Genomic DNA, 14,926 nt, shown 5'->3' with positions numbered 1-14,926 from the left:
CCAGCAAATGACGAGAGGAGAGTAAAGCCTTAAAACAATGTATTTTTGTAACACATTGAAAAGGAGAAGTTTTCACTTCGACCAAAAAGCCAATATAAAACTTGGCCGTAAAACCAATATAATTCTAAAAGAAAATTACGCCACCCTAACTTAACGATAAGGCAAAGTTATAATCCAATATATCAAAAAAATTATCAATATGTTACTTGACTGTGAACTCAAGAAAACTCAAAAATAGACTAAATACTCACAAGCAGTAAAGAAAAAGGCAAAACCCAACTTGATCAAAATGTTTACTAAACTAACCATTATATTGTTATAAATCAAAGTAATCAAAATCAATATTTTAAAATTTGCACCCGTTCAGAATTATTTTTATTTTTCCACTTAAAATGATTCCGTGGAAAAACAAATCTTACATTTAACATAATCTGGTTGTTTATTTTAGACAATTTTAGAATTAGAATTAAGAATCCTCAATCTTCTGGCATGTGTTAATGAAACTCTTGAAACACGGTATTACTTACCTTTAAGAGGAAAGTAATTTGACCTAATATTTTTCACAATTAATGATTTTTTTGGAACGCAGTATTACTTACCTTTAAAATAGCAGTAAATTGACCTAATATTTTTCACAATTTAAACTAAACTAACACCACTCTTGAAACACAGTATTACATACCTTAAAATAGAAGTAATTTGACCTAATATTTTTCACAATTAATGAAATTTTTGAAACACAGTATTACTCACCTTTAAGGTAGCAGTAATTTGACCTAATCTTTTTCACAATTTAAACTAAAGTAACTGTCAGACATCACCATTTGTGAAAAAGATCCCCTCGGTAAAAAGATTTTTCAGAAGGAAGTATAAACATTAGAGCTAAGAAAGAGTACCAAAATGCATAGAGCTTTCAGGGCTCCTATTGGCCATTTTATCATCCGAAATAGGTTTTTTAAAAGAATAATGATAAGAGAGAAGACATCAAGAACATGTTCATCCATTTGAAGTAAACAAATTACCCACTCTTTCGTTTCCAGCGCTTTCATTGCAGATGAAATCGTTTTTTACCCACGGGCCAATAATGTTGACCTAAGGAGATGCCGCAAAACTATATTGCAAACCAGTATATATCTCAGTTAAGTCATAGAAGATTATCCTAAACGCTGGAATTTTCTAAACACTGGTAGATATTGACTGAATTTCATCGAATAGCTGCGGTAAAACCGCTAACAAATTATAATCACACTGAGAAGCTGGAAGCTGAATGACCTCCGTTCTCGTAGATTTGATATAATTTATTTTAAATTTTAAATGCATACTTTGTTTTTATTTAAAAATGCGTTTTCGTGTTCACATTAATCTTTTCTACATGATGGTTTATTTTTAATATTATAATAATAGTAACAGCATTTTCGGTAAAATGCTGTTATAATAATAATAAAATTAATTTTGAAGCTACAGTTTATTTTTCAACTTTTCTAAATCGATACTTCGTTTCTGTTTTACTTAAGCTTTTCTTTTTTTTTTTCTTTTTTTTTTTTTTTTCAAAAGGTGGAAAAACCTATCAAACTCAGTTTGTCAAACCAACAGTGAGGACAGCCATCTCTGGCTGCTATCCGCGAAAGTCAGTTGACACATCACTGTAGTCAGTTGACACATCAATGTTATCAAGGAAAACCACGCCACCTGAAATAACCCGCTGGTGATCCGTAAGGGAGCAGACTTTACTTACGCTTTTCTTTTATGTTCACTATAATGTTTTTTATTTTAGTATTATAACAATAAAATAAATTTTAAAGTTATAGTTCAGGTTTTGGTATTTTAGTATAATAAATTTTAATTTAATAATAAATATAATAAATTTTAATGGATCAAAAAAGACACGTATTATCTAAACTAGAGATTTTCTTTACATCTTTGTACTGAAACAAATCTCTACATCTTTGTACTAAAATACTTTGACCTAGAGCTTGTCACAAATGTTTTGAACTCATGAGACGTCTCACTGCATTAGTATCTCAGATGGATGCTGTGGAGCAGTGCCCAGTAGCGCTAAATGTTCAATGTGCACCATTCGAAAGTTTTTTTTGGAAGGTGGGATGTGGAGCAAGTTCTCACATACCACTTTTTAAATTTCCTTTTCCTAAGGAAAGTATTGTCTAGGATTGCAAATCTCTTGGCTTCTAAAGTTTTTTTTAGTGGGTAGTGATCAAAGAGGCCATGTTGTAATCGTAGATATTATTGTAGGATCATATGTTGAATTACTTGCACAGTTAACAGAGTCTATTAATTCATTAAATATTGTCAATAATGATATTAAGAAAGTTTCTCAACTTCTAAATTACAAAAAGCTTTATAGCTTTCTTACTCACCCAATAATGAAAGAGAAGAAAAAAAAAACATTATTAAAGTCATTGCAAATGATGCAAGTTTTACTCTCCCACTTTAAATTTTCTCTACTTCCTCATTAACAATAAAAAAAATGGACATCATTAATGACATTATCAGAGAGTTCGAGATTGACTACAATAATCGGACAACACAATTGGCAGTCGTGACTTTTGTTGTAAATCTTGAGAATGACTAAAATTGCCAAGAAATTCCTGAAATTAACTGGTGCCAATAATGTTAGACTAAAAGTCATCATTCATCCCTCTCGTACTACATGCTTCGCCATCTGATATGGACCAACTCTGTCCAATGTTATAGACATTAGTGTGAACACTGAGTTGGAGTAATTCACAAGTCAAAGACGTGTTTGGAGACAAAGTTTGAGCAATTGGCGAGTCAAATTGGGTACCAAGAGAGAATTGAATATGTATCAATCTATAGCACCCCTTGTTGCTCAATATTTACCTTTGTTTTTACCAAGTTTGACATAGAACTTTAGAACTTTTAATTTTTCTTAACACAGTTGTTAAGAAACTAAGTCTGGAAAAGAAACCAGAACATCATGATATTTTGTTAAAAGAAATTGATTAATCTATGGTTAAGAAAACTGAATAGAAATAGTTACAATAGCTCCTTGAGTAGTTAAGAAACAGTGGCCATCTCCCTTCCCCAAAGGGGTGAGGGGAAGGAAAGCATGGGGCAGCTTTAATTTTCCTAGAGCTGGGTAGGAGGAACCAGTGGGAACATCGAGTGGCTGATGCATTAAGAAGGAAAATGCATTGCGTATATGAAATACAATTCATTCAAATACAATCTAACCTTCCTGAAATTATTAGGGAAGCATCCCAAGAGGACCCGAAATATCCATTTCTATGGCAATAAGCAGCAGAGGATCAGAAGAAGGGAAAACAGTCTGACTATGATATAACTTCAAATAAAATGTTAACATTCAGAAACAAGATTTATATTCCCAACCAAAATTCCGTCGAACAATTGTTACTGGATGAATTTTAGAGGAAGCCTTATGCGGCTCACCCAGGATACTAGAAACTTTTGACAGCCATCCAAAAAAGTTATTTCTCATTGGGTTTGATGAAGAATGTTGCGGAATACTTATCAAAGTGTTTGGAGTGTCAGTTGGTGAAGGAAGAGAATTAGCATCCCACTGGTCTACTGCAACCGTTACCCATCCCCGAGTGGAAATGGGAGACAATCACTCTAGATTTTATTACTGGACTACCCACACTAAGAAGCAGCATGACTCAATCATGGTGGTAGTGGACAAGCTAAGTAAAACAACCCATTTTATACCTGTGAAATCCACCTACAAGACTGTAGAGATCCTGGATATATTCATGTAGGAAATCTTCCGATTACATGGAATACCTCGAGTAGTGATTTCCGACTAGGATGTAAATTTTACATCTACATTTTGGAAAACAATCTTTGTTGGATTAGGTACCCAGATTCAATTCAGTACTTCCTACCATCCACAAACAGATGGCCAGACAGAACGAGTGAATCAAGTCCTAGAAGACATGTTAAGGATGTTCGTTATGCAACAACCGCACAAGTGTGAAGACTGCCTCCATTTAGTGGAATTCGCCTATAACAATGGCCATCATGAATCTTTGGGCATGAGCCCTTTCGAGGTTTTGTATGGAAGGAAGTGTCGGGTACCCACAGACTAGAATGAGCTAGTTAATAGGTTAACATAGGGTCATGATATGTTAGCTTAAATGGAGGCCACAATGAAAAAGGTTCTCCATAACATAAAAGGGGCTCAGGATAGGTAAAAAGTTTACGCTGATAAAAAAAGGACTCATAAAGAATTTCAGTTAGGGGACCATGTGTACTTAAAAGTTAAACCCCAGAAAAGCACCTTACAGTGGAAGGGTTGCGCCAAGCTGGCACCCCCGTACTGCAAACCGTTCCAAATATTGGAATGCATTGGACCAGTGGCATACAAATTAGCACTCCCCGGCCACATTTGGGTTCACAATGTTTTTCATGTCTCTTTGCTAATATATATATATATATATATATATATATATATATATATATATATATATATATATATATATATATATATATACACAACCCTGAGCCCATAATTAGTAGGGAAAGTATACAGGTTGGGCTCGAGGGACAATTCCTGGTAGAACTTCTTCATATTCTAGATCAGAGAGAAACCACCTTAAAAAAGTGAACCATCCCCTAAGTTAAATTGAAGTGGAAGCACTTTGGCTTGGAAGAGGCCACTTGGGAGGAAGAAGAGACCATGTTACAGGCCTATCTGACATTATTTTCTAAGGAGAACACTGGGGACGGTGTTCCTCATAAGGGGGGAGAGCTGTAACACCCCTTGTTGCTCAATATTTACCTTTGTTTTTACCAAGTTTTACATAGAACTTTAGAACTTTTAATTTTTCTTAACACAATTGTTAAGAAACTAAGACTAGAAAAGAAACTAGAACATCATGATATTTTGTTAAAAGAAATTGATTAATGTGTTATTAAGAAAATTGAATAGAAACAATTACAATAACTCCTTGAATAGATAAGAAACAATTGCCATCTTCCTTCCCCAAAGGGGGGAGGGGAAGGAAAGCAGGGGGTAGCTTGAATTTTCCTAGAGCCAGGCAAGAAGAACCAGTGGGAACATGACAATGGAAAATAGGCAAACTGGCATGTGACTTGAGACTGCATGATAGACTTGAAGCCCAAGATACCAAGCTGTGGATATCTAGAGACTGTCAGGAGCAGGAAGTGCTCGGAGGGGGAACACTGGACATAATTTTCAAGTCTATGGCTGGGTGGTGAGACCTTCCAGGAAAACAAAGAATATTTTATGCAATTCTAAAATCAATCAGATACAGATAAGTGACTATTTTAGATTTAGTACTTATTTACCAGAAAGCATTATTATAAGTTAAATGTTTAAGCATGCTCTGAGAATGGAAACGAGGAAATATCTGTTATCATTTAACAAGAATTATGGTATTTTGATTAAGGGTATAGTTGATATTACCTATTTCCTAAATTACATGATTCTGTAACTTTACTTTATGCATGAACTAGGTATTCCTAGAATCATAGAATATATAGTACCTTACTGTTTAAATATTTATGCAGAGAATATATATTGACAATTGCTTGTAGACCATTTTTCTTCTGAGACTCTCCAAAAGAACAAATATAGAAACTTCTAGAGAACGATAGCTAAGTGACAAATATATTTAATTCCTTTAACTAGTGAGATATTCAGTCTTTACCATCTAAAGCCAGCAATTGAATTTCAGCGGTATTCCATGAACATGGAAAACGATTTTCTAATGTTAACAATAAACTCAGTAAAGATATTTTGTACATAAAGAATTCATTTCCTAATTAAAATACAATCATGATCTCAGTTAAAGATTAGCGAAGTTTTGAAACATGAATTCAAATCAATAGAATAGTAAAAGAGAAAGAACTCTGAATATATATATATGTGTGTGTGTGTGTGTGTGTGTATGTATGTATGTATATGTATATATATATATATATATATACATACATACATACATATATACATATATCTGTGTGTGTGTGTGTGTGTGTGAAATTATCAATAGATAGGACCCAAAAACAAATCTCCATCGAATTCCTTAGGAACAAATCTCCGAGGCTTTGATGCCTACTTTGTTCTACCACATTGTTTGACACATTAACACGTACATTAGTGATTCTTTATATTATTTGGGTAAAGTAAGTGAACATATTTTTATATCTAAATTATGTTAGTGTAGCATTTGATCATTCTTTCTTGAATAAACACTATAACACAATTTATGAGGTCGTCCCGAGGTATGGCTTCATTATTTCAATATTCTCTTTCTTTTGTTTCGTTACTCTCTTTCTATTCGAATAACTATGAGGCTGGATTGTGTCTCACATGGGTGAATAGCTTGATTCTCCATTCTCATCCATCTCTCTTTAATATAATTTGTTTATGATATAATTGTTTTTTTCCTCCTCTCAGTGTTCAAACCAAGGTTTCCCTTGTACTATGTGGAGAGGTATGATAATTCTCTTGTGATTTCTTTTTTTGGTAGGTAAGCACCCACACGAGATTTGAACCGGTGACCTATCGCAAGGAGTGCCTTAACACTGCACCCATTCACCGTCAATCCAAAGCCCCGTGGGCCAATAATTCCTCTTTTGATTTCATTCTAATTAAAAAAAATTAATAATGAGAAAATTACTTTTATTCTCATTACCCAAGGTATTCTAATCAAGGATTTATATGTTGAAGTTCCTTAAACTAGGTTGATTACTTCTAATTCAATCATTATTGACACAAATTATTTCTGTTTGCACATTTTTTAGAAATTTTTTTCATCTTACTATATTTGGTCTTCCTAAGTTATCTAAATTATTTTGGTAAGATATTCAACTATGATCTAAAATTGATTACAACTTATGGAATAAAGGTTTTATCTTGTGTTCTAGATTGTTGGTCATGGTCTTTAGATAGATCCTTATCTCTTGTTACTTTTCACAACCTATTTGTGGATTTTTTTTTCTTCTTATTGCAACACATTAATGGATTTAACAACTCAAGAAATTTATCCAATATGCTATCTTCTCTTAAATTGTCAATGTATTTTATCTCCATTATTTTTCCCTATGTTGATAAGCTTCTTTGTATTCTTCTTTATAAATTTTGCAAAAAATCTCGATGGCTTATTGCACATAGTTTCTATTGTTTGAATAGTCATAGATATATGACTAATTTAATTTTTATGGGTGTTATATGAGAATTTCCATAAATAATGTTAACTTCCTATTGTATCAGTTACTACAAAACCCCCCTCATTTTCTATAAGTGTCACCTCTACCTAGAGAAAAATGAGGGTCTCAACTACTCTAGTGTCTCATTATCCCCCTTATACAATTGATTGCCACTTAGCTGAATTAATACTTTTATTGGTTTTGATATCACTTCAGATGAACTTTGAGCAATATTTTGAAAAGTTTCTCAATCCAACGATATAGGGTTGGGATCATGACTAGTTTAGTGATACAACACTATGAACTTGGTCATCCAAGTGATATAAGCCTCTAGCAAGTGATTATTGTGGGATAATACTTAGTGAAATAATGTAAGTAATTTCTTATATTGCAATCTATCATTTTTAATTTTTTTTATCTCCCTTATGACAATTAGGCAAATGATACAATGTGACACTCTTCATTTAGCAATCAATACAACCCTCCTAGAGTGACGTAACTTGATTTTTGACTTATTAAATTTCCTCCCTCTAGTATTATATCAATAAGATGATGACCATATCAGTGTTATATCACCATGATGATGGTTATCTCAACAATATATCATCTTAAGGAGGTTCATCTAAATGCTATATTACCTTGAAAAGGGTTAGCTTAGGAATGTGTCACCCAAAGGTTGATATAACAATCGAAAGTGACTTGAGTTAGCACAAGTTGCTTGCAAACTTCTTTTTATTAACACTATATCACTCTGTAAGTGGCAATATCAACACTATATCACTTGGAAAGTGGCAAACCAAGTGACACACTCCTTTTCCTTTCCCTCTCTTAGTCATAGTGCATTGGTTCCTGACTTCTCTCTAGCATGTTGCTAGCTTAAGTGACACTGAAATTAAACATTAAAAAATGTTTATTACTCAGATTTCCCTCCCCAAAATCAAAAGAAAAACTTTATAAATGACCCCATATTTTCCTTATTCTTCACAATGCTTAGTTCTTTCTTCCTCTTTTGACAATTAAGAGAAAATGTTGGGGAAAACAAGTTTCTTCAGTTTATGTTAGTACTAAGTGTCATCCAACTTAGCTCAAGTGTTGTTCAAGTCATTACCACTTGGCTTTATAGTTTGTCTTATTTGTTTATTTTATGAATGAAAATTTCTAGTGTATATATCATTCGCACTTTCAAACAACTCCCTCACTTATTTTCTCCGTCTACTAGGAAATTATAACACTTCTTCCTAAGAATATTGATATTCCATCTGATTTCCAATGAAGCCATTGTCATCTTAATTTCTTCATGCTAATATCACTTGGTTCCTTTTCTATTGGTCCCTAGGGTTATGCCCTAAAAGCCACATGTTTGTTCTTGGCCAAAAACTGATTTCTTCAAGTAATTAAAGGCCTTAAATCTTTAGAGCCCCATGCTCTGTACTAATGTGCACTTCATCACCTTATCTTCTATGTGCAAGCTCATTAGTCACCTAGGGTTTTCCATCCCAAGAACCCTCTCTATCCCTTGTACAATATTTTTTATTTAAAGTTTCACCATAGATTTAATCACCAACACATTGATCACTTCTCTCAGGGAAAATTATCATATGAACCTACATTACAAAAACCATAGACTCATCCTATGTATTGTAGAGAATCATATACATGATGTGATAACGGGCCATCCTGCTTGAGATAGTTATTTTATGAGTTGTAGTGTCATTAGGAATCTTTCCCCTTCTCACTCTTACCATTTTTCCCTCTCATCTCAACAAAGACTTGGAACCTCTATTTGAGTTTAATAAAAATAAGAATAATGATTTATCAACTAAGATAGATAAATATAGATACACTATGATTACAACACCCAACAACAACTTCTAGGTACAACAACTAAAATATTTTTTCTTCTAAATACATTTTTATCATTTGCTCTCTCTCTCTCTCTCTCTCTCTCTCTCTCTCTCTCTCTCTCTCACACACACACACACACACACACACACACACAACAACAACAACTTCTAGTTACAACATCTCTCTCTCTCTCTCAACAACTTCTAGGTACAACACCTATCTCTCTCTCTCTCTCTCTCTCTCTCTCTCACACAACAACTTCTAGGTACAACATCTCTCTCTCTCTCTCACACAACAACTTCTAGGTACAACATCTCTCTCTCTCTCTCTCACAACAACTTCTAGGTACAACATCTCTCTCTCTATCACACACAACAACTTCTATGTACAACATCTCTCTCTCTCGCTCTCTCTCTCTCTCACAACAACTTCTAGGTACAACATCTCTCTCTCCCTCTCTCACAACAACTTCTATCTCTCTCTCTCTCTCTCTCTCTCTCACACACACACACAAAACAACTTATAGGTACAACATCTCTCTCTCTCTCTCACACAACAACTTCTAGGTACAACATCCATCTCTCTCTCTCTCTCTCTCTCACACACACACACACACACACACACACACACACAACAACAACTTCTAGGTACAACATCTCTCTCTCCCTCTATCTCTCTCAAAATAACTTCTAGGTATAACATCTCTCTCTCTTTCTCTCGCAACAACTTATAGGTACAACATCCACCTCTCTCTCTCTCTCTCAACTTCTAGGTACAATATCTCTCTCTCCCTCTCTCACAACACCTTCTATCTCTCTCTCTGTCTCTCACAACAACGTATAGGTACACCATCTCTCTCTCTCACACACAACAACTTATATTTACAATATCCATCTCTCTCTCTATATCTCTCTCTCTCTCTCTCAAACAAGTGAATCCGTGAAAAAATAATCTTAATCTAGACTGTGATTATCCTATAGTAATCTCTCTGTCTCTCTCTCTCTCTCTCACAACAACTTCTAGGTACAACATCCATCTCTCTCTCTCTCTCTCTCTCTCTCTCTCTCTTTCTCTCTCTCACACACACACACACAACAACTTCTAGGTACAACATCTCTCTCTCTCTCTCTCTCTCTCTCTCTCTCTCTCAAAATAACTTCTAGGTACAACATCTCTCTATCCCTCTCTCACAACAACTTCTATCTCTCTCTCTCTCTCTCTCTCACACACACACACACACACACACACACACACACACAACAACTTATAGGTACAACATCTCTCTCTCTCTCACACACAATAGCTTCTAGGTACAACATCCATCTCTCTCTCTCTCTCTCTCTCACACACACACAACAAATTCTAGGTACAACACCTCTCTCTCCTTCTATCACAACAAATTCTAGGTACAACATCCATCTCCATCTCTCTCTCTCTCTCTCTCATAACAACTTCTATGTACAATATCCATCTCTCTCTCTCTCTCTCTCTCTCTCTCTCTCTCTCTCTCTCTCACAACAACTTCTATGTACAATATCCATCTCTCTCTCTCTCTCTCACAATAACTTCTAGGTACAACATCTCTCTCTCTCTCTCTCTCTCTCTCAAAGAAGTGAATCCGTGAAAAAATAATCTTAATCTAGACTGTGATTATCCTATACTAATCTCTCTCTCTCTCTCTCTCTCTCTCTCTCTCTCTCAATTGGCCTTGGATCATTTTTCGTTTACAATGAAGTGAATCCGTGTAAAAATAATCTTAATATAGACTGTGATTATCCTATACTAATCTAAATCTAATTCTACACTAAACTATGATTAAAATAAACTATAAGTAAATTATCAACTTATCTATATAGATTTAGAGAGGAAAAATCAAATAGCCTAAACTTGACATGAGTATGAAAGAAAAAGGGTGAAATTTTTGTTGTTAATGAATTATGATATATTAAGTAGTTCTAATTTATATATTCCATTCAGAAATTATAATTAAGAAATAAAATACAATAGTTCCGCTACAAAATCTACCTATAATACAAAATGTACAGAATTGTGTTACAACAAATAAAATAGTCCAAATTATAATGTAACTGGCTCAAAAGAAAGCTGCACTATCGATAAAATTTGCAAAAAATATCTATGGAATAAAATAAAATTCTATTTCTATATGCAACTACATATTAAATAAAAACTAATTCTTAATGTTAATAATGAAATAACATGTAACTTTTAATTATAGATTCCTTATTATCATAGAAAAACACATATCAACTATGTTTACTTTCATTTTTTACATTAAGAAAAAATGTAAAGACTAGCTAATATATAATAATAACTAATGCTTGGCTAAGAAAAATAGAAAGGGATAATTGTAAATTATCTCTTTTAAAATTTATTTACTTTAGTCATTGATCTATGAAAACAATCAATTAACCAACATCTAACAAAATGATACATATGAGACAACGACTTACAACTAAAACAATATCTCGATTTGTAAATATAGATTAACATTTCAAGTCAACTTGAACATTTGGAATACATTCATAGAAATTTGAATCAAACAGATGTATGTATCAATACCACTTCTTATGACATGGGTCATTAAAGAAGAATATTGATCAATTCAAACAATTACAAATCGAAATAGTTCTTTATCAAAATAAAAATGTGAAAAGATCAGTTGCTTGTTTAAGAAAAAAATAATCAAACAAGTGACATTTATCGTCTACATCTCAAAAATAGATAATATGAGAATTAAGACTTTTTTAAACATGACCATGGAATATAAAAGAGAAAGAACCATATTGAATGCAATCAAGCTGATAAACATCTATTAACAATATTCCACAGTCACATTTTTTCCAGCATTTCCTTGCCCAAAACATCCCCCATTTTCATCAAAAGAAGGGGTGTATACACATAGAACCTCAACCTTTCGACATCAACATAATACTAAAATTTTTCTTTAACAGTAAAATTCTAAAACTAAAATATAATTGTTTCTTTCTACGCTTCTCAACTAAATGACAAATCGAAAATGAAATGGGTGGTAGTTGAAACTTTGATATTTTGAGATTTAATCACGATGTGAGTGTCCTTTGACTTGGTTTTACCCTCAACACTATTTGACTTATGTTCTTTAGATTTGTCCTTTTCTTGGAACGAGGCTCTCAGTTGATTATTTTCATAAACAAATTGGCTAATCCAATATTTTAAATGAGTAACTATAACCATATATTGTTGTTTTCACTACATATTGGCAATAATCTCATCTGAATGATAAGTACCTAAGGAAGAATCATCACAATAGGTCATCTCACTATGATAAAGAGGAGCTCCCCGACATTGGGGCTTGTTCAAGATTAGTTTCGAAATCAACCAAGGGGACACTCATAGGGTGACTTTTTTCCCTAGTTCTTCTAGCTCGAGAAATTCTCCTTTGAACTTTCTTTGCCTTGACCATGTACTATTTATTTTCATTTATTTAACTAATTTCTTGTTTTTTTGCATATTGGGAAGACTCTTGTTTGGGATGAGGGGACTTTGTGGAGGGTTTCAAACCGTGCACTTTCACCACACTTCTAGTAGAGTGAAGGGAGGTTAACAAAATTTAGACTTCAACCTGAATATCATCGAAAAGAAGTGACCCTCATGCTTGGAAAAATTCCTCACACTTTTCCTATTATACTTCATGAGAAAAAGAGGGAGTTGAATCAATAGGATAGGGTTCAATGGCCAATATAGAAGAAGAATGAGTAGGGCTAAATCATATAGGCTTATCATAACTATTACGAGCAAGAAAGGAATCCCAGTTATCACCCAATTGACTCAAATGATGTTAGAATAATATGTCGATCAAACTATGGTGTAACAAGGTTCTTTTAGGGTACTTGTGATCAGATTGATATGCCCAAGACATTTTTGTTAAATCTTCATCAAATAATAGGGAAATTTTAGATTCTGGCCTAGGAAAACCATCAAAATCCTAATATGATACATGAACATTGTGTTATACCACCCTTCACAGGTTATATAATAATGAATCAAGTGAAATACATTAGAACATTTGGGCTTTAAAGATGAGAGACATACCTTTGTCTTGGTACTGATAGTCCTTGCTGGTGAGGAGCTTCCTCCATGGAACATTTTTACTATGACATTCTTAGACCAACATTAACCTTCAAGTGGAAGGTGTGTGGTTGTTTCTATTAATTCTAGGTTGATTTTTATTTCTAGGTTGCTGACATGGGCTCTCCTCCAATTAAAAAAGGTAGCAAAGGATTTTACGACTTCATTATTGTGTCCCTGAAACAAGAATAAAAATTCCCACTATATGACTTAGAGGAACATGGCTACACATTCTTCATTGTCCTCAATAACTTCTAAACAATTAAGCTTGTTTTTCATTATAGGCAAAATGTTGTGGAGAAAATGCTAATGGCCATAGTGAAACATGGATCAACAAAATGAAATAGATGAAACATTAAAACCTTAGGTTGCATGGCCTTTAGGGCATAATGAGAAGGATAACGAAATGGAGTTGTTTGGGGAACTCTCTCAAAAAACCCCAATAATCAATTCAACAACTGTCAACAGCTGATAAACCATAAGAAAGATGCAAAAAAAGAAGTGTAAACAGTGAAAACACAGATATACCAGACAATGATATTGATTACGGAGTTCGTCCCTAATGGACTATGTCTCCGAGTCCACTTTCAAGATGGGTGACTGTTTCACTAAGAATGAGAAGAAAAAGTGGATTACACAGTGAATTGGACATACTGAACTTGCACACAGGTAATTCTAACCTATTTCACTACATATCTCTCTTTACCAGCTTTCCAATGCTGCTTATGGTTTCCAAATTCGACTCTCGATGCTCCTGAAGCTCAGAAAACAAAATTCACCTCTAACCTCTAGAACCTGCATACAAAAGTTGAAATCTCTCCCTCTATTCTCCAATGAACAATTCCACCTTTTATAACCTTGCAAGTGCATAAAAACCTCCTCTTCCTAATATAGAGATGAACAAGTTGACTTGAAGGGTCAAATTAGGGTTTGTTAAGCCACCTCAGGGCTTAGTTTAGGCATCAAATTATTTAAAATCAATTCTCACAAACAAAACCCAAAAATGACTTTATAATACCCTGAAAACCACAAACAGTTTCTTAACAGGGTGGAAGCATGTTGACAGCGCATGTGCACAATCATTTTAGAACCGTGGTTAACTTGCCAAAGGTTTTGCTAACAGCCCACTAACTGTGTTGTTTCCCCTCTGCGTTCACATGGTGGTGGTGGACTGTCAACGGTTCAGGTGGCTTCTGGCAGTTCCCGATGGCTAACCTCCGACAATGTTCACATGACCCGCGTTAACACCTGGCAGTCTACGATAGCTAACCCCAATGGTTATTTCATTCCTCACCTCCCTGCTGCTCACATGCACATGGTCCTGATACCATTAACTGTGTAGTTAAATATGGTTTATGTAAACTCTGATGGTTTGATGCCCTGTTCACATAGACACAGTCCCTGCGTAGTTACAGCTAGTGGTTAGGGGATTGTTATTTGATATTTGTGATTGTTTTAACATTTGATTTATATTGTTTAACATTACAAATAGGCCGAGAGTTAGGTTATGAAGTTTAAATGTGTTTTAATACATAGGTTTAGGATTAGGACTTGGATTTGTAAATGTAATTTAATACATAGGTAGTGCTTTGACCATTAGGATTGCAAATGGATTTTGAATGTAGATGAGTACATAAGCTAATGTATTAGGGTTCTTGAATGGTTTAGCATAGGAATAGATTAGGGTTTTAAGCATATGCTAGGAAATGGATTTTGATGGTTTAGATGTGTAGAATAGGATTCTTAGGGTAACAAAGAATAATAGGACAACTTAGGAGTTAGG

At 34.0% G+C, this 14,926-nt stretch overlaps 1 pseudogene; it reads left to right on the top strand.

Moving 5' to 3' along the window:
- The first annotated feature begins 2,025 nt into the window (after positions 1-2,025).
- LOC149223858 (uncharacterized) lies at positions 2,026-4,085 on the top strand (annotated as a pseudogene).
- Positions 4,086-14,926: the final 10,841 nt, after the last annotated feature.

The sequence above is a fragment of the Pinus tabuliformis genome, chromosome Q (assembly GCF_031772625.1).
Source record: "Pinus tabuliformis cultivar Carrire ecotype Pingquan chromosome Q, CPIR1, whole genome shotgun sequence".
In the NCBI taxonomy this organism is placed as follows: domain Eukaryota; kingdom Viridiplantae; phylum Streptophyta; class Pinopsida; order Pinales; family Pinaceae; genus Pinus; species Pinus tabuliformis.
The sequence above is the reverse complement of the archived record's forward strand: the minus strand, read 5'-3'. Positions and strand labels throughout refer to the sequence as shown.